The sequence below is a fragment of the Dendropsophus ebraccatus genome, chromosome 5 (assembly GCF_027789765.1).
Source record: "Dendropsophus ebraccatus isolate aDenEbr1 chromosome 5, aDenEbr1.pat, whole genome shotgun sequence".
Taxonomy (NCBI): domain Eukaryota; kingdom Metazoa; phylum Chordata; class Amphibia; order Anura; family Hylidae; genus Dendropsophus; species Dendropsophus ebraccatus.
In genome coordinates, this window is record NC_091458.1 from 12762464 (window position 1) to 12781718 (window position 19255).

Sequence of the window (19255 nt, forward strand, 5' to 3'; positions counted from 1 at the left end):
AGATTTATTTTCTATTTCTACTGCTAATGCTTTTTATTCATGAAACAGACAGATCAGAATGAGCAGAATTTTAGTCCTTCAGTGTACGGAAGGTAAGAGGTAGGACATATAGTCATATAGTGCCACAGAAGCTGCAATCTATGGGGAAAAAACTAACGAACTTACATCATATCAACCTGCAAGTAAACCTGCCCTAGTACACCCATGTAACATAACCGTGGCCATATGACGCATGTTTTACTCCTACCTGAATGGCCACATTGTGGCCGACGCGCATTCAGCATCTACAATAGATAAGTCAACATCGATGACTTAAGAGCCTTCGAGGGCTTCGCGGGGGGGCGAACAAACATTTGGCCCCGTCCTCCCCCAATTACCAGTGTTTATACTGGAAGATTCGTCCTATTAAGAGCAGCAAAATAAAAATGGTTCTGCAACAGATGGAGCGGGGGGCCAGGATCACACACTGCCTCTTTCACAGCCCGGTGCAAGGAAATAGCGGATAATATATTTTGATACTGAGGCGGTCTGCTGTCATAAGAACATGTTTATAAGGAATACTTCATCATTCCACTGGCAGCGGCCGCAAGTTTCCATTCGCCAGTCAGAGGGGGTTAAAGTGAATACCTGTCACCCGGACCTGTTACAATGTCTCACCAGATTCTGTAAAAAGAAGGAAGCCATTGTTTAGAGAAGGACGCCTTAAGTACAACAATGGAGTCGCTGCGCATCATGACTAATAACATGGAGACGAAAAGTCCAGCGTTCCTGACATTACTAGGCATTTCTGAGGATCGACGCTCTGCTATTCCCAGAATTACTGCTAAATCCTCTACATTACCAGAAAAAAAGATATTTATAGGGCCGCTTCCAGACACCACCAATATTAACATGACAGGTGCAGGAATTACTCCGACAAGTATATACATGGTGTAATTACTATAATACTACCCTCTATATACAAGAATATAACTACTATAATACTACTCCTAGATACAAGAAAATAACTACTATAATACTGCTCCTATATACAGGAATATAACTAATATAATACTGCTCCTATATACAGGAATATAACTACTATAATACTGCTCCTATATACAGGAATATAACTACTATAATACTGCTCCTATATACAGGAATATAACTACTATAATACTACCCTCTATATACAAGAATCTAACTACTATAATACTACTCCTAGATACAAGAATATAACTACTATAATACTGCTCCTATATACAGGAATATAACTACTATAATACTGCTCCTATATACAAGAATATAACTACTATAATACGGTTCAGGGAAGAAAAAGAGTGCTGCACCTCACACCTATGGCTGATACTAGTACCTCTCGGCTGCATAAAAAACATCAGAATTCTGTATGTGAATTGATCAAGCCACACTGCCCCATGTACCTCGTGCAGGTATCTGATACACATGGGTCCCTACACTAAGTCCACACTGTGCCAGTCAGTGACCACCACCCCCGCAGGCGTGCAAAGTCAGGTAAGGGAGGCCATGGAACGGCCCTGTAACCCCCATGCCACAGGACCAGTCCCAAAAATGCCACACCAAAACCCAGCCAGCACCACCGGCGGAGGAAGCTGCCCCCAAACAGCACAAGTCTGGATAAGGTATTGCACTCACCATAGCTATCAAAGATAGAATGGGACAGACAGGAGGGATTAAAACCATGAGCACTCAGGTGTCTCCTGCTAATTGCGGTCATGTGGGTCTCACCAGGAGGAGTGCAAAACACGGAGAAAAGAGAGAAACAAAATACGGTTCAGGGAAGAAAAAGAGTGCTGCACCTCACACCTATGGCTGATACTAGTACCTCTCGGCTGCATAAAAAACATCAGAATTCTGTATGTGAATTGATCAAGCCACACTGCCCCATGTACCTCGTGCAGGTATCTGATACACATGGGTCCCTACACTAAGTCCACACTGTGCCGGTCAGTGACCACCACCCCCGCAGGCGTGCACAGTCAGGGAAGGGAGGCCATGGAACGGCCCTGTAACCCCCATGCCACAGGACCAGTCCCAAAAATGCCACACCAAAACCCAGCCAGCACCACCGGCGGAGGAAGCTGCCCCCAAACAGCACAAGTCTGGATAAGGTATTGCACTCACCATAGCTATCAAAGATAGAATGGGACAGACAGGAGGGATTAAAACCATGAGCACTCAGGTGTCTCCTGCTAATTGCGGTCATGTGGGTCTCACCAGGAGGAGTGCAAAACACGGAGAAAAGAGAGAAACAAAATACGGTTCAGGGAAGAAAAAGAGTGCTGCACCTCACACCTATGGCTGATACTAGTACCTCTCGGCTGCATAAAAAACATCAGAATTCTGTATGTGAATTGATCAAGCCACACTGCCCCATGTACCTCGTGCAGGTATCTGATACACATGGGTCCCTACACTAAGTCCACACTGTGCCGGTCAGTGACCACCACCCCCGCAGGTGTTTTTGGGTCTGGTCCTGTGACATGGGGGTCGCAGGGCCGTCCCATGGCCCCCGTTCCCTGACTGTGCGTGCCTGCGGGGTTGGTGGCCACTGACTGGCACAGTGTGGACTTAGTGTAGGGACCCATGTGTATCAGATACCGGCACGAGGTACATGGGGCAGTATGGCTTGATCAATTCATACACAAAATTCTGATGTGTTTTTTATTTAGCCTAGGGGCACTAGTATCAGCCATAGGTGTGAGGTGCAGCACTCTTTTTCTTCCCTGAACCGCATTTTGTTTCTCTCTTTTCTCCGTGTATTGCACTCCTCCTGGTGAGACCCACATGACCACAATTAGCAGGAGACACCTGAGTGCACATGGTTTTAATCCCTCCTGTTTTTTTCCCATTCTGTTTGCCGCAGCTATGGTGAGTGCAATACCTCATCCAGACTTGTGCTGTTTGGGGGCGACCTTCTTCGCCGGCGGTGCTGGCCGGGTTCTGGTGTGGTGTTTTTGGGTCTGGTCCTGTGACATGGGGGTCGCAGGGCCGTCCCATGGCCCCCGTTCCCTGACTGTGCGTGCCTGCGGGGTTGGTGGCCACTGACTGGCACGGTGTGGACTAGCCTAGGGGCACTAGTATCAGCCATAGGTGTGAGGTGCAGCACTCTTTTTCTTCCCTGAACCGCATAACTACTATAATACTGCTCCTATATACAGGAATATATCTACTATAATACTGATCCCTATATACAAGAATATAACTACTATAATACTGCTCCTATATACAAGAATATAACTACTATAATACTGCTTCCTATATACCGGAATATAACTACTATAATACTGCTCCTATATACAGGAATATAACTACTATAATACTGCTCCCTATATACAGGAATATAACTACTATAATACTGCTCCTATATACAGGAATATAACTACTATAATACTGCTCCTATATACAGGAATATAACTACTATAATACTGCCCCTATATACAGGAATATAACTACTATAATACTGCTCCTATATACAAGAATATAACTACTATAATACTGCTCTTATATACAAGAATATAACTACTATAATACTGCACCTATATACAGGGATATAACTACTATAATACTGCCCCTATGTACAAGAATATAACTGCTATAATACTGCCCCCTATATACAGGAATATAACTACTATAATACTGCTCCTATATACAGGAATATAACTACTATAATACTGCTCCTATATACAGGAATATAACTACTATAATACTGCTCTTATATACAAGAATATAACTACTCTAATACTGCTCCTATATACAGGAATATAACTACTATAATACTGCTCTTATATACAAGAATATAACTACTCTAATACTGCTCCTATATACAGGAATATAACTACTATAATACTGCTCCTATATACAAGAATATAACTACTATAATACTGCTCCTATATACAAGAATATAACTACTATAATACTGCTCCTATATACAGGAATATAACTACTATAATACTGCTCCTATATACAGGAATATAACTACTATAATACTGCCTCCTATATACAAGAATATAACTACTATAATACTGCCCCTATATACAAGAATATAACTACTATAATCTACGGGGGGAGAGGTGGACGGCACCACCCAGGTAATCTCCGGCACCTGGAGCAAGGACTATACAGAGGCAGCTGAATCCCGATGAGACAGAAAAACCTAGCGGTGCTCCGCTTAGTGGCAGATAACATATAGTGAAGAGGATAAGGAAACAGAAGCGGGCACTCACCAGTGGTGTGCGTCTTCAAATCGGTTTATTGAGGAATCACTTCAACATGCAGGAAGGGTGTGCGGAGCAAACACGTCTTACGAGTAGACTACAATTGTTTCACGCTATGACGCGCTTCATCCGGTCTACGCACACCACCGATGAGTGCCCGCTTCTGTTTCCTTATCCTCATAACTACTATAATACTGCTCCTATATACAGGAATATAACTACTATAATACTGCCCCTATATACAGGAATATAACTACTATAATACTGCTCCTATATACAGGAATATAACTACTATAATGCGGTTCAGGGAAGAAAAAGAGTGCTGCACCTCACACCTATGGCTGATACTAGTACCTCTCGGCTGCATAAAAAACATCAGAATTCTGGGGGTGTAAGCGCCCGCCATTCCATCTGTCCTCCCTCACCTTAGGATTGAAGCCATACCGCAAATAAACTGAAGTTGCAAGTCCGGTGAGTGCCCCAGTCTTTCTTTCTACCTGTGATTTTAAACGCTATCTTGTCTCCCTGGGAGCACCCCGCCGCATCAGTTGATTCAGGTTGGATCACATTCAGTCTTACACGCTAGGAATACCGGCAGTGCCGACCGTACTCTACATCCATACCAATAACTACTATAATACTGCTCCTATATACAGGAATATAACTACTATAATACTGCTCCTATATACAGGAATATAACTACTATAATACTGCTCCTATACTCCTCCTCCTGGGTGTATAATGTATCTCTCTGTATAATATCTATCTTTAGCTCACACTATGCCGCCTGTACCCCGGTGATCTGAGTGATTGCCGCCATCACTCTTGGATGTGATCCCTTTTCCTCCCCCGGTAACTGCTGACATGAGGAGTCAGATGAAGTGATGGATAGACGCTGTCCTGTCACCACTGCGCAGAGCTCGGCTGCTTGGAGACAGTGACTAATCCTGGAGAATAACTCACCTTGACTTGGAGAACACTTCAGTCCGTGGGAAAAACAACATAAAACAAGCGAGTAAAAATCGTGACTTCTCCGCTGATGTCATACCGTCAGCCGTCACAGACACCGCCGCCAGTCACTTCCCTCCATGTTCTTTAAGGATACATGGCCGCCTCCCTGTGATGCTTCTTCTACAGATCAACACAAACAACACCAGGCATTTGATACTGTGCCGCATGAAAGGTTGGTCTATAAAATGAGGATGCTGGGACTAGGGGAAAATATAGGCAAATGGGTAAGTAACTGGTTGAGTATAGAAAACAGAGGGTGGTCATTGATGGAACATACTCAGATTGGGTTTTCGTTACTAGTGGGGTACCTCAGGGGTCAGTGTTGGGTCCACTTCTTTTTAATATTTTTATTAATGATCTTGTAGAGGGGCTACAGAGTAGAATCTCTATTTTTGCAGAAGATACTAAACTGGGTAGAGTATTCACCACAGAGGAGGATAATATCATATTACAGAGGGATTTAGAGAAGCTGGAGGCTTGGGCAGAGAAATGGCAAATGAAGTTTAATGTGGATAAATGTAAGGTTATGCACTTGGGCCATAGAAATAATAAGTACAGTTATGTGCTAAATAATAAAACACTGGGTAAAACTGCTTCCGAAAAGGACCTGGGGGTATTGGTGGACAGTAACCTCATCTATAGTGATCAGTGCCAGGCAACAGCTGCCGAGGCTACTAAAATAATGGGATGCATCAAAAGAGGTATAGATGCTAGAGATGAGAACATAGTGTTACCTCTATATAAGTCACTGGTCAGACCACATATGGTATATACTGTGTACAGTTTTGGGCACCGGTATATAAGAAGGACACGGCTGAACTGGAGCGGGTGCAGAAGAGGGCAACAAAGGTCATTAAGGGAATGGGTGGGTTACAGTACCAGGACAGGTTATCAAGCTTGGGGTTATTTACCCTAGAAAAAAGACGTCTTAGGGGCGATCTGATCACAATATACAAATATATGAATGGACAGTACAGAGATCTTTGTAGTGGTCTTTTTACTCCTAGGTCTGTAACCATGACAAGGGGGCATACTCTACGTCTAGAGGAAAGAAGATTTCACCATCAGCGGATTCTTTACTGTACGAGCGGTAAGACTGTGGAACTCTCTGCCACATTATATTTTCATGGCTGATTCATTAAATAAGTTCAAGGGAGGCCTGGATGCTTTTCTTGGTAAATATAATATGACAAGTTATGGGCATTAGATTACATGTGATAGGACGCTGATCCAGGGATTGTTCTGATCGCCATTGGAGTCGGGAAGGAGTTTTCTCCCTGTGATGGAGCAATTGTCATCTGCCTCATAGGGGTTTTTGCCTTCCTCTGGATCAACACAGAAGGGTTTCTGTATGTTGAACCTGATGAACTCTTGTCTTCTTTCAACCTTATTAACTATGTCAACAAGCAGATCCAGCTTAAAGAGGTTGGCCACTTTATAGTAAAATTGCTCAGTGTACGGTATTATTAAGTGTACTCACTGTATATACTGACAGCAGCTCCCTGTACTCACTGTATATACTGACAGCAGCTCCCCGTGTACCTCATAGAGCTAATATCAGACTCCCCTCCTCCATGCTGTGCTGCCCTGCTCTGTGGTGTTTTGGTCCATAAGATTGCTGACATGGAGGATCATGTGACCAGGCCCCGCCCCCCCAGTGTCCACCACTGAGCCTGTATATGTCCATGGAGGACACAGGGGACAGGGCCTGGTCACATGCTCCTCCATGTCAGCCATTTTGTGGACTGAAACAAAACAGAGCAGGGCACCCCAGCCTGGGGAAGGGGAGTCTGATTTTTGTATATAGCCCTGGTGAGTCTACTGAGACTATGGGGATAAAGTCGGCCCAGTATGGTTTACCAGTATGTTGCCAGCTGTGGTGGGGTGAAATCCAGGCTCTAGTAAGGTTTTGTTAAGAGATTGGGGGGGGGGGATTCATGTCCTGGTGGGCCAGTAGGTAACAGCCATAGGATTTGGTTGCCCTGCCGGTCTGTATCAGGGCCCGGCATTGCCAGTCTGGGTTATCTATTGGTTACCATTCCCCTGGAAGCAGTGTGGGGTGGGGAAGTCCAAGAGGACATCTGGGATATAACTCGGTGGGAAACCAAGTTGTGGTCAGAGCCCCTAAGTGCAGGGGCTGCTAGAGAGGAGAGATGACCAGACATACAGCTGGTATTGGGAGGCAGATGTGGACCTGTGTGATGTAACAGACCATGGGTGAGGCCCTTGTGTTTAGAACCTGACTTTTGGGGACCTTTGAATATTGTTATATTCCTATAATTTTGTATTTCTCGAAACATTCAAGAAATAGTGTGACCTAGTGTGAATATAACCATTAAAGGGGTATTCCAACTTAAAACTAACTTGTCCCCTATCCACAAGTAAAAGATCGCGGGGGGGTCTGTCCTCCGTACTCTCCGGTGATCTCCATATTGGGCCCTTGACTACTATGTTTTGAATAGAGCCGTGTGTACTGCTTGTGACCCGTGGCTCTATTCATTCTCTATGGAGCCACCGGAAAGAGCGGAGTTCTGTACTCCAACGTTTAACACATCACTGATCTCTGGGAGACCAAAGAGAACACTGTTGGTTAAAGCGCAAAATAAAGTAAAATCCTAGTTGCTCTCTCCGGTGGCTCCATAGAGAATGAATGGAACGCCATAGAGAGACGAGTACAGAACTTGGCTTATTCTGGCGGCTCCATAGAGAATGAATGGAACGCCATAGAGAGACGAGTATAGCACTCGGCTTATTCTGGTGTCTCCATAGAGAATGTATAGAGTTTTAGGCTGGAATACCCCTTTAAGCTTTAGCGCCTCAACACAGAACTTGGCAACTTGGTGTATTCGGCAGAATAGTAGCCTGAGATATCGCAACGTCACAGGAGGTGGGTCTCTCCGACAAGATGACTACGAGTGTAAACTGGTGGCTTAAGAAGGTAGAAAAGCAATTCCAAAGGGAGTGAGACCGGAAAATCCACCAGGGCTATTCCAGGCTATTAACAAATACCCACTGGCTGTGATATAATGATAGTTGGGGCCATATTGGTAATAGAACTGACTCCCCGAAGACCAGGATGGGGAAGAGGTGGGTTATGGCCCACACACTGGGAGTTTGGGTGATCCGAGTTTCGAGATCGTCCTGATCTAACTCATATGATCATCTACCTGGTGAACAGTAGGGGGTGTAAGGGCCAAGAAGTAATAAGGTTGATCCTAAGGGCTTTTAAGAATAGAAGAGGTGCTGGACCAGGCCCTATCTTGGTATTTGCTGATTATATACTGCCTATTGGACTGTATATGGTCACTGGTCTGAGGGTGCAGGGTGCAGTACTCTCTATATGGTGGTGCTAGGAAAGTGATGATATCGAGAGCCAAAGTCGGGAGAAGCTAAGTTACTTTTAGAAAGCAAAAATATTGCCTGGATACACAAGGGTCTGGTCTGTGGTCTGTAAAAGAGCAAGGTGTTAGGTGAGTTGTGTTTTGTTTTTTTTTGTCTGGTGAACAACATAAGGAGGTGGACATGTATTAGGGAGCAATCTATAAGGGGCACATGTACAAGGGGCAATCTATAAGGGGGACATGTATCAGGGGGCAATCTATAAGAGGGGACATGTATAAGAGGACAATCTATAAGAAAGGACATGTATAATGGGGCAATCTATAAGAAAGGACATGTATAAGGGGGCAATATATAAGAGGGGACATGTATAAGGGGGACATGTATAAGAGGACAATCTATAAGGGGGACATGTATCAGGGGGCAATCTATAAGAGGGGACATGTATAAGAGGACAATCTATAAGAAAGGACATGTATAAGGGGGCAATATATAAGAGGGGACATGTATAAGGGGGACATGTATAAAGGGGCAATCTATAAGGGGGGACATGTATAAGAGGACAATCTATAAGAGGGGACATGTATAAGGGGGCAATCTTTAAGGGGGGACATGTATAAGGGGGCAATCTTTAAGGGGGGACATGTATAAGGGGGCAATCTATAAGGGGGACATGTATAAGGGAGCAATCTATAAGGGGGACATGTATAAGGGAGCAATCTATAAGGGGGACGTTATAAGGGAGCAATCTATAAGAGGGGACATTTATAAGGGGTAATCTATAAGGGGGGACATGTATAAGGGGGCAATCTTTAAGGGGGACATGTATAAGGGGGCAATCTATAAGAGGGGACATTTATAAGGGGTAATCTATAAGGGGGACATGTATAAGAGGACAATCTATAAGAGGGGACATTTATAAGGGGTAATCTATAAGGGGGGACATGTATAAGGGGGCAATCTTTAAGGGGGACATGTATAAGGGGGCAATCTTTAAGGGGGGACATGTATAAGGGGGCAATCTATAAGGGGGACATGTATAAGGGAGCAATCTATAAGGGGGACGTTATAAGGGAGCAATCTATAAGAGGGGACATTTATAAGGGGTAATCTATAAGGGGGACATTATAAGGGAGCAATCTATAAGAGGGGACATTTATTAGAGACCAATCTATAAGGGGGGACATGTGTAAGGGGGCCATCTATAAGAGCGATGGACAACACAGGGGGACCATCTATAAGGGCAATAGACAACACAGAGGGGGCCATTTATAAGTGGGATAACAGGGGGGGGCATATACTATAAGGGGATAACACATGGGGGGGGCATATACTCACTAAATGAGGGTGTAAAGGGGAAAATACAGATGTGCAGTGTGTAGAGAGATGAGGATGGTGCCAGAGCGAGGAGCCTAATATGTCTGTCTGGCAGATTCTGTGGATTCGTGGCTCGGAGAAGTTCTCATAATGGCCCAGGACAGATGGAGAAGAAAATGAAAGGGGAACAACTCTGATCAAAGAAGACGTCCCCTGTGAGTCACTGGATATAACTGCACTGTAATGTATATGGTGTACAGAACCTGTGTAGGGCTGGCACTACCTCTATATGACTGGATGAGGTGATCCTTGTACAGTGGATTTTATTCAGTAGCAGAGGTGGCATAATAAAATCAGTGGTGCGCTACCTTGTGATTGTGGGAGAAATGTTTGGCCGTGGTTAGGGGACGTGTCTTGAGGAATGAGTGTGTGGTTAGGGGCGTGGTTTTTGTTTGGTTGGGGCGTGTCTATGTCCCTCTTTGCACTCAAAGTTGGGAGGTATGTGTATATACAAGGGAGGTCTAGTCTGGGGTCTCTATATATACTGGGGGTAGATGCTCTGTAAATACAAGGTCTGGGGTCTGTATATATCTGCGGGTACGTTCTGGGTGTACAATGGAGGTCTGGTCTGGGGTCTGTATATAGAAGAGAGGTCTGATCTAGGGTCTCTGTATATACTGGGGGTAGATGCTCTGTAAATACAAGGTCTGGGGTCTGTATATATCTGCGGGTACGTTCTGGGTGTACAATGGAGGCAGGGGTGATTCTAGCCTCTCTGCTGCCCGAGGCGAACTATAGAATGACGCCCCCCCCCCCCCCCCGGTCAATCCGCCCACATTATAATCCACTACTGCCCCCCCCCCCCCCCCACTGCTGTCCCCAATAAACATAATGTTTGGTCCCTTGCTGCACAGAGGATGTCAGGAGAGGAGGGGGCTGACTTTATAGGAGAGGTCCCAGCAGCACAGAGGATGTCAGGAGAGGAGGGGGCTAATCCTATAGGAGAGGTCCCAGCAGCACAGAGGATGTCAGGAGATGAGGGTGCTAATCCTATAGGAGAGGTCCCAGCAGCACAGAGGATGTCAGGAGAGGAGGGTGCTAATCCTATAGGAGAAGTCCCAGCAGCACAGAGGATGTCAGGAGAGGAGGGTGCTGATCTTTTAGGAGATGGTCCCCCTCTTCCCCCCTTATAGATGGTCCCCCTCTTCCCCCCCTTATAGATGGTCCCCTCTCCCTTATAGATGGTCCCCCTCTCCCCCCCTTATAGATGGTCCCCCTCTCCCCCCTCCCTTATAGATGGTCCCCCTCTCCCCCCTCCCTTATAGATGGTCTCCCTCTCCCCCCTCCCTTATAGTTGGTCCCCCTCTTCCCTCTCTCCCCCCCCTTATAGATGGTCCCCCTCTCCCCCCCCCCCTTATAGATGGTCCCCCTCTTCCCTCTCCCCCCCTTATAGATGGTCCCCCTCTTTCCCCCCTCCCTTATAGATGGTCCCCTTCCCCCCCTATAGATGGTCCCCCTCTTCCCTCTCTTCCTCCCTTATAGATGGCCCCCCCCCCTTATAGATCGTCCCCCTCTTTCCCCCCTCCCTTATAGATCGTCCCCTCTTTCCCCCCTCCCTTATAGATGGTCCCCCTCTTTCCCCCCTCCCTTATAGATGGTCCCCCTCTTTCCCCCCCTCCCTTATAGATGGTCCCCTTCCCCCCCCTACCTTATAGATGGTCCCCCTCTTTCCCCCCTCCCTTATAGATGGTCCCCTTCCCCCCCTACCTTATAGATGGTCCCCCTCTTTCCCCCCTCCCTTATAGATGGTCCCCCCCCTTATAGATGGTCCCCCCTTATAGATCGTCCCCCTCTTTCCCCCCTCCCTTATAGATCGTCCCCCTCTTTCCCCCCTCCCTTATAGATCGTCCCCCTCTTTCCACCCTACCTTATAGATGGTCCCCCTCTCCCCCCCCCCCCTGCACAGCAGGTAAAACAAAAACAAAAAACAGCACACAACTCACCTACCCTCCATTCCCCCGTCGAGCCTCTCTGGTCTGGTCCCGGCTGATGTGCGGCTGCCCGGGGTGTCCCGTCCTGTCCCCGGCAGCGCGCGCATCACAGAGCTCCCCGTGCGCCTGTGACTCCGGCGCACAGGGAGCTCTCTGATGCGTGCGCTGCCGGGGACAGGACGGGACACCCCCGGCAGCCGCACATCACCCGGGGGACTAAGGCTGCATTCCCACGTTCCGTGATCCGTCTGCATGTACTGGAGCCCCCCCCGCGCCCGGGCAGTATCTGTAATGAGATGCTGTGAGCGGGGGGGACTGTATTCATAAGCGCCGCGCTGTAGTATCAGCACGGTGCGGCTGATTTAGTACAGCGGGGCGCTTATGAATACAGTCTCCCCCGCTCACAGCATCTCATTACAGATACTGCCCGGGCGCGGGGGGACTCCGGTACATGGTACAATCAGTGGCGGATTATAATGTGGGCGGCCGCCCGAACCGCCCATATTATAATCTGCCACTGAATGCCGCCAGAGCCGTTTTAATACATTGGTGGGCCCAGTGCACAGCCCTCAAGAGTGCCCCCCCCCTTACCTTTCTGCACATTGTATAATGTACTGAATTTGCCCCCACACTGTATCAAGAGCCCCAATACATACAGTAGTTACCTTATAACACTATTTCCACAATACAGTGATTACATATTACATAAAAACTGCACTAAACAAAACAGAAAGATATTACCAATGATACCATTACATAATACCGCCACATCATGACCCCTAACACTACAATCCTATAACAGAGTGCAGTTACATCCAGTGACTCACCGGGGGTGTTTTCTCCAATCAGAGTCTGTCACCTTTTCTTTTTCTCTCCATCCAGCCTGGGCCACCTTGAAGTCTTCTCCTGGCTGTGAATCTTCTCTCCAGAATCTGCCAGACAAATATTTTAGGCTCCAACACATCCAGTAGTTAGGTCCCTTGTACCCCTATACAGTAGTTACACCCCTCTGTACTCCTACATAGTTACACCCCTCTGTGCCTCCATAGTTTTAAGGTGTCCCTGTAGTATATAGACCCTCATGTGCTCCTCCAGTTATATACAGCCCTCCTGTGCGCTCCCCTATTAGTATATAGCCCCCCTGTGCACTCTCCCCAGTAGTATATAGCCCCCCTGTGCTCTCCCACAATAGTATATAGCCCCCCTGTGCTCTCCCACAATAGTATATAGCCCCCCTGTGCTCTCCCCCAATAGTATATAGTCCCCCTGTGCTCTCCAATAGTATATAGACCCCTATGCTCTCCCACAATAGTATATAGCCCCCCTGTGCTCTCCCCCAATAGTATATAGCCCCCCTGTGCTCCCCCCAATAGTATATAGCCCCCTGTGCTCTCCCCAATAGTATATAGCCCCCCTGTGCTCTCCATAATATATAGCCCCCCTGTGCTCTCCCCCATAGTATATAGACCCCTGTGCTCCTCAATATGATATAGCTCCCTGTGCTCACCAATAGTATATACCTCCCCTGTGCTCCCCAATAGTATATAGTCCCCTGTGCTCCCCAATAGTATATAGCTCCCCAGTGCTCCCCCATAGTATATATTCCCCTGTGCTCCCCCATAGTATATAGCCCCTCTGTGCTCCCCAGTAGTATATAGCCCCCTGTGCTCCCCAGTAGTATATAGCCCCCTGTGCTCCCCAGTAGTATATAGCTCCCCTGTGCTCCCCAGTAGTATATAGCTCCCCTGTGCTCCCCAGTAGTATATAGCTCCCCTGTGCTCCCCCATAGTATATAGCTCCCCTGTGCTCCCCCATAGTATATAGCCCCCTGTGCTCCCCCATAGTATATAGCCCCCCTGTGCTCCCCCATAGTATATAGCCCCCTGTGCTCCCCCATAGTATATAGATTCCCTGTGCTCCCCATAGTATATAGACCCCTGTGCTCCCCAGTAGTATATAGTCCCCTGTGCTCTCCCATAGTATATAGGTCCCCTGTGCTCCCCCATAGTATATAGCTCCCCTGTGCTCCCCCATAGTATATAGCCCCCTGTGCTCCCCCATAGTATATAGCTCCCCTGTGCTCCCCCATAGTATATAGCCCCCTGTGCTCCCCCATAGTATATAGCCCCCTGTGCTCCCCAGTAGTATATAGCCCCCTGTGCTCCCCCATAGTATATAGATTCCCTGTGCTCCCCATAGTATATAGACCCCTGTGCTCCCCAGTAGTATATAGTCCCCTGTGCTCTCCCATAGTATATAGGTCCCCTGTGCTCCCCCATAGTATATAGCTCCCCTGTGCTCCCCCATAGTATATAGCCCCCTGTGCTCCCCCATAGTATATAGCTCCCCTGTGCTCCCCCATAGTATATAGCCCCCTAAGCTCCCCCATTGTATAAAGCTCCCTGTGCTCCCCAGTAGTATATAGCCCCCTGTGCTCCCCAGTAGTATATAGCTCCCTGTGCTCCCCCACAGTATATAGCTCCCCTGTGCTCCCCCATAGTATATAGCCCCCTGTGCTCCCCCATAGTAAATAGCCCCCTGTGCTCCCCAGTAGTATATAGCCCCCTGTGCTCCCCAGTAGTATATAGCTCCCCTGTGCTCCCCAGTAGTATATAGCTCCCCTGTGCTCCCCATAGTATATAGACCCCTGTGCTCCCCAGTAGTATATAGTCCCCTGTGCTCTCCCATAGTATATAGGTCCCCTGTGCTCCCCCATAGTATATAGCTCCCCTGTGCTCCCCCATAGTATATAGCCCCCTGTGCTCCCCCATAGTATATAGCTCCCCTGTGCTCCCCCATAGTATATAGCCCCCTAAGCTCCCCCATTGTATAAAGCTCCCTGTGCTCCCCAGTAGTATATAGCCCCCTGTGCTCCCCACTAGTATATAGCTCCCTGTGCTCCCCCACAGTATATAGCCCCCCTGTGCTCCCCCATAGTATATAGCCCCCTGTGCTCCCCCATAGTAAATAGCCCCCTGTGCTCCCCAGTAGTATATAGCCCCCTGTGCTCCCCAGTAGTATATAGCTCCCCTGTGCTCCCCAGTAGTATATAGCTCCCCTGTGCTCCCCAGTAGTATATAGCTCCCCTGTGCTCCCCCATAGTATATATTCCCCTGTGCTCCCCCATAGTATATAGCTCCCCTGTGCTCCCCAGTAGTATATAGCCCCTTGTGCTCCCCCATAGTATATAGCTTCCCTGTGCTCCCCATAGTATATAGCTCCCCTGTGCTCCCCCATAGTATATAGCCTCCTGTGCTCCCCCATAGTATATAGCCCCCTGTGCTCCCCCATAGTATATAGCCCCCCTGTGCTCCCCCATAGTATATAGCTCCCCTGTGCTCCCCAGTAGTATATAGCCCCCTGTGCTCCCCCATAGTATATAGCCCCCTGTCCTCCCCTATAGTATATAGCCCCGTCCTCCCCCATAGTATATAGCCCCCTGTGCCCCCCCATAGTATATAGCCCCCTGTGCCCCCCCTAAACCCCCCCCCCCCCCGTAGTATATAGCTCCCCCTCCCATATAACATTGAAAAAAACAAACACTGTTACTCACCTGGGTCCACGCGTTCCTCTTCTCTTCCCTCCTGTGGCCGCACTTCCTCCGGTCACAAGAGGCTGCACTCCCCTCACCCTCGCGCCGACGCTCCAGTGACGTCGGCCGCTAGAGGGAGAGTGCGGCCTCTTGTGACCGCAGGAAGTGCGGCCACAAGAGTGACTGACAGGGAGGGAGCCAATGGCTCTCTCTCTGTCAGTGTCGCTGCTGCTGCAGCGCTGAAGCGCCGCAGCAGCAGCGGACGGGGGCAGCGGCGGACGGGGGGGCCCTGCAGGGGGCGCCATGGAGGGGTAAGTAGATTACCCATCCATGGCGCTCCCCCCTGACAGGCTGGTGGCCGGAGCCCTGTGCGACCGCATTGGTCGCACATAGCAACGGCCGGCCTGCTCGGGGGGCCCCTTTAACCAGTGGGCCCGGTGCACGTGCACCATGTGCCCTCTGGTTAAAGCTGAATGCCGCCCCCATGAAGACAGCTGGTGGCGCCGCCTGAGGCAGACGACTCAGGTCGCCTCATCATTGCGGCGCCCCTGAATGGAGGTCTGGTCTGGGGTCTGTATATACAGGGGAGGTCTAGTCTGGGGTCTCTATATATACTGGAGGTAGATGCTCTGTAAATACAAGGTCTGGGGTCTGTATATATCTGCGGGTATGTTCTGGGTGTACAATGGAGGTCTGGTCTGGGGTCTGTATATAGAAGGGAGGTGTGATCTAGGGTCTCTGTATATACTGGGGGTAGATGCTCTGTAAATACAAGGTCTGGGGTCTGTATATATCTGCGGGTATGTTCTGGGTGTACAATGGAGGTCTGGTCTGGGGTCTGTATATACAGGGGAGGTCTAGTCTGGGGTCTCTGTATATACTGGAGGTAGATGCTCTGTAAATACAAGGTCTGGGGTCTGTATATATCTGCGGGTATGTTCTGGGTGTACAATGGAGGTCTGGTCTGGGGTCTGTATATACAGGGGAGGTCTAGTCTGGGGTCTCTGTATATACTGGAGGTAGATGCTCTGTAAATACAAGGTCTGGGGTCTGTATATATCTGCGGGTATGTTCTGGGTGTACAATGGAGGTCTGGTCTGGGGTCTGTATATACAGGGGAGGTCTAGTCTGGGGTCTCTGTATATAATGGGGGTAGATGCTCTGTAAACACAAGGTCTGGGGTCTGTATATACAGGGGAGGTCTAGTCTGGGGTCTCTGTATATAATGGGGTAGATGCTCTATAAATACAAGGTCTGAGGACTGTATATACAGGGGAGGTCTAGTCTGGGGTCTCTGTATATAATGGGGGTAGATGCTCTGTAAATACAAGGTCTGAGGACTGTATATACAGGGGAGGTCTAGTCTGGGGTCTCTGTATATACTGGGGTAGATATATGCAGAGTGGTCTGACCTGAGGCCTATAAACAGGGTCTGTCTGGGGTCTATGGAGGAGATATATAGCGCTGTCTCATAGTAAGATTCTCTTTTGCCCATAGCAACCAATCACAGCTCAGCTTTCATTTTACCAGAGCAATGTGAGAAGTGAAAGCCAAGCTGTGATTGGTTGCTATGGGCAACATAGGGGATCTTTATTCACTGGGGGGGGTCTCCTGAGGGGGGTCATACTTGGTTGGTACTTTATAGGTTAATGGCAGTTCCAGAGTCAATGGTTGGGGTAGGTAGAAATGGTTGGCCACATCTGTTCCCCTCTTAGGACGCTCCATAGGAAAGTATAGAACTATAGAGGTACACTGCCCCTAGCGGCCATCCTGCAGTACTACACCAGTTATCCAGTTACTATTACATGGTGGGGTCTGTCATGGGGTAAGATGATCAGGGGGGACCTGGCGACTTTGAAAAAAAAAGGACTAGACAGTCCATATCTTGTTACACGGCCAATAATACCGACTTGATCACTTCTAGTAACTCATAAGATTATATGAACGGCACAACGTAGCTTACTGTCTGTCACTGACTGTGTAGGATGGTACTGCGGGGACATCTAGAGCCTGCAGGAGGTATTACACACTACTCCAATAACAGCCGCACACAGGATATAAATAATAACAATAATAACAGACAAACACATAGAGCTAACAGCTGCATCAAACTGGACATAGACTAAGGCTGGGTTCACACTACGTTTTTGCAATCCGTTTTTTGCAAAAATGGATGATAGTTAACTATTAAAAAACTATTATAGTACAGTGGTGCCTTGGATTACGAGCATAATTCGTTCCGGGACTGTGCTTGTAATCCAAATCCACTCTTAAACCAAAGCAAATTTTCCTATAGGAAATGATAGAAATGCAGACAATTGGTTCCGTACCCCAAAAATTATGATTTATTATTCTGGATAACATGTAACAGATGAAACAAACATTTATAAGCAGCAGAATCTGTGATATATAAGTTACTGTACAGTAATGGAGAGGATGGGAAACACAAGGGCGGACAGAGACTGCAGGGAGCAGGAAGGAATGAGCAGGGCAGATGTGGGCACATACATGCAGCGATCTCTGTCCGGGGAGAGAGGGGTTACAGCTATGGAGAGATTACCCCCCCCCCCCCACAGTCCTGTCCCCTGATGTAAGCCCCAGCCTGAAGGGGATCTGCTATGATTTGGAAGGCAAGGGAGACTTCCTGGGTCACAGTACAGGGCTGTAGACCAAGCTATGCAGACCATGACCCTCTTCCACTTGCGCTCCCATCCCGTACAGGGAGCTCTTACACCAAAGCAATGCTCTTAAACCAAGTCACATTTTAAAAAAACTGTAAGCTCTTAAACCAAAACGGTCTTAAACCAAGTTACTCTTAAACCAAGGTACCACTGTAGTTATATTCCTGTATATAGGGGGCAGTATTATAGTAGTTATATTCCTGTATATAGGAGCAGTATTATAGTAGTTATATTCCTGTATATAGGGAGCAGTATTATAGTAGTTATATTCCTGTATATAGGAGCAGTATTGTAGTAGTTATATTCTTGTATATAGGAGCAGTATTATAGTAGTTATATTCCTGTATATAGGAGCAGTATTATAGTAGTTATATTCCTGTATATAGGAGCAGTATTATAGTAGTTATATTCCTGTATATAGGAGCAGTATTATAGTAGTTATATTCTTGTATATAGGAGCAGTATTATAGTAGTTATATTCCTGTATATAGGAGCAGTATTATAGTAGTTATATTCTTGTATATAGGAGGCAATTTTTATTTGTATAAAACAAACATAAATACAGAAATACTTTTCCATCAGAATAAATAAATAAATGATCTTACAGTATAACTTATACTTGTGCAAAGGAAATTGAAATTATACTAATTGTACCTTAAGTGCTTTTTAACTAAAGGGGAAAAGAAAAGGAAGTAAATAATAGCCTCCATGACAATATACAATACAATACATCAGTCCAGATGGACGTTCCTCCATAATCTGATGTTCTCCCCTTTTTTCCTGACCTCTAGTGCCTGGATCCACCTGAGCTCTGACAGAATGAGGGATATGGCTTTGCTGTGATTGAATGGCTCACTATGGACAGAGACTCGCGTTCTTGTGTGCCAGTGGTAATACTTGATCACAGAGATGATCAGATACAGGGTCCCCCGGTTGATATTATACCCATTAGATGTGACCCCATAGATGATTTCCGGGTATTTCAGTGACTGTAATGTTGGGATCTTTAGCTTGGTGGATATGTCACACCAGATTTTCCGTCCACCCCAACACTCTGAGATGAAATGATCCATAGTCTCCTCCTGCTGACAACCCAAGGGACACATGCGATCTGACACACTGAGGAACTTTAGATTTCCCCTAACAAAA

The 19255-nt window shown here is 47.2% G+C and overlaps 1 long non-coding RNA gene across 1 annotated transcript; it reads right to left on the reverse strand.

The window, feature by feature from the left end:
* Positions 1 to 448: 448 nt before the first annotated feature.
* LOC138793379 (uncharacterized) lies at positions 449 to 16910 on the reverse strand. Its single transcript, XR_011363249.1, has 3 exons — positions 16838 to 16910; positions 5199 to 5366; positions 449 to 663 (listed from the first exon to the last, which is right to left on the reverse strand). It is a non-coding gene; the product is annotated as an uncharacterized lncRNA (long non-coding RNA).
* Positions 16911 to 19255: the final 2345 nt, after the last annotated feature.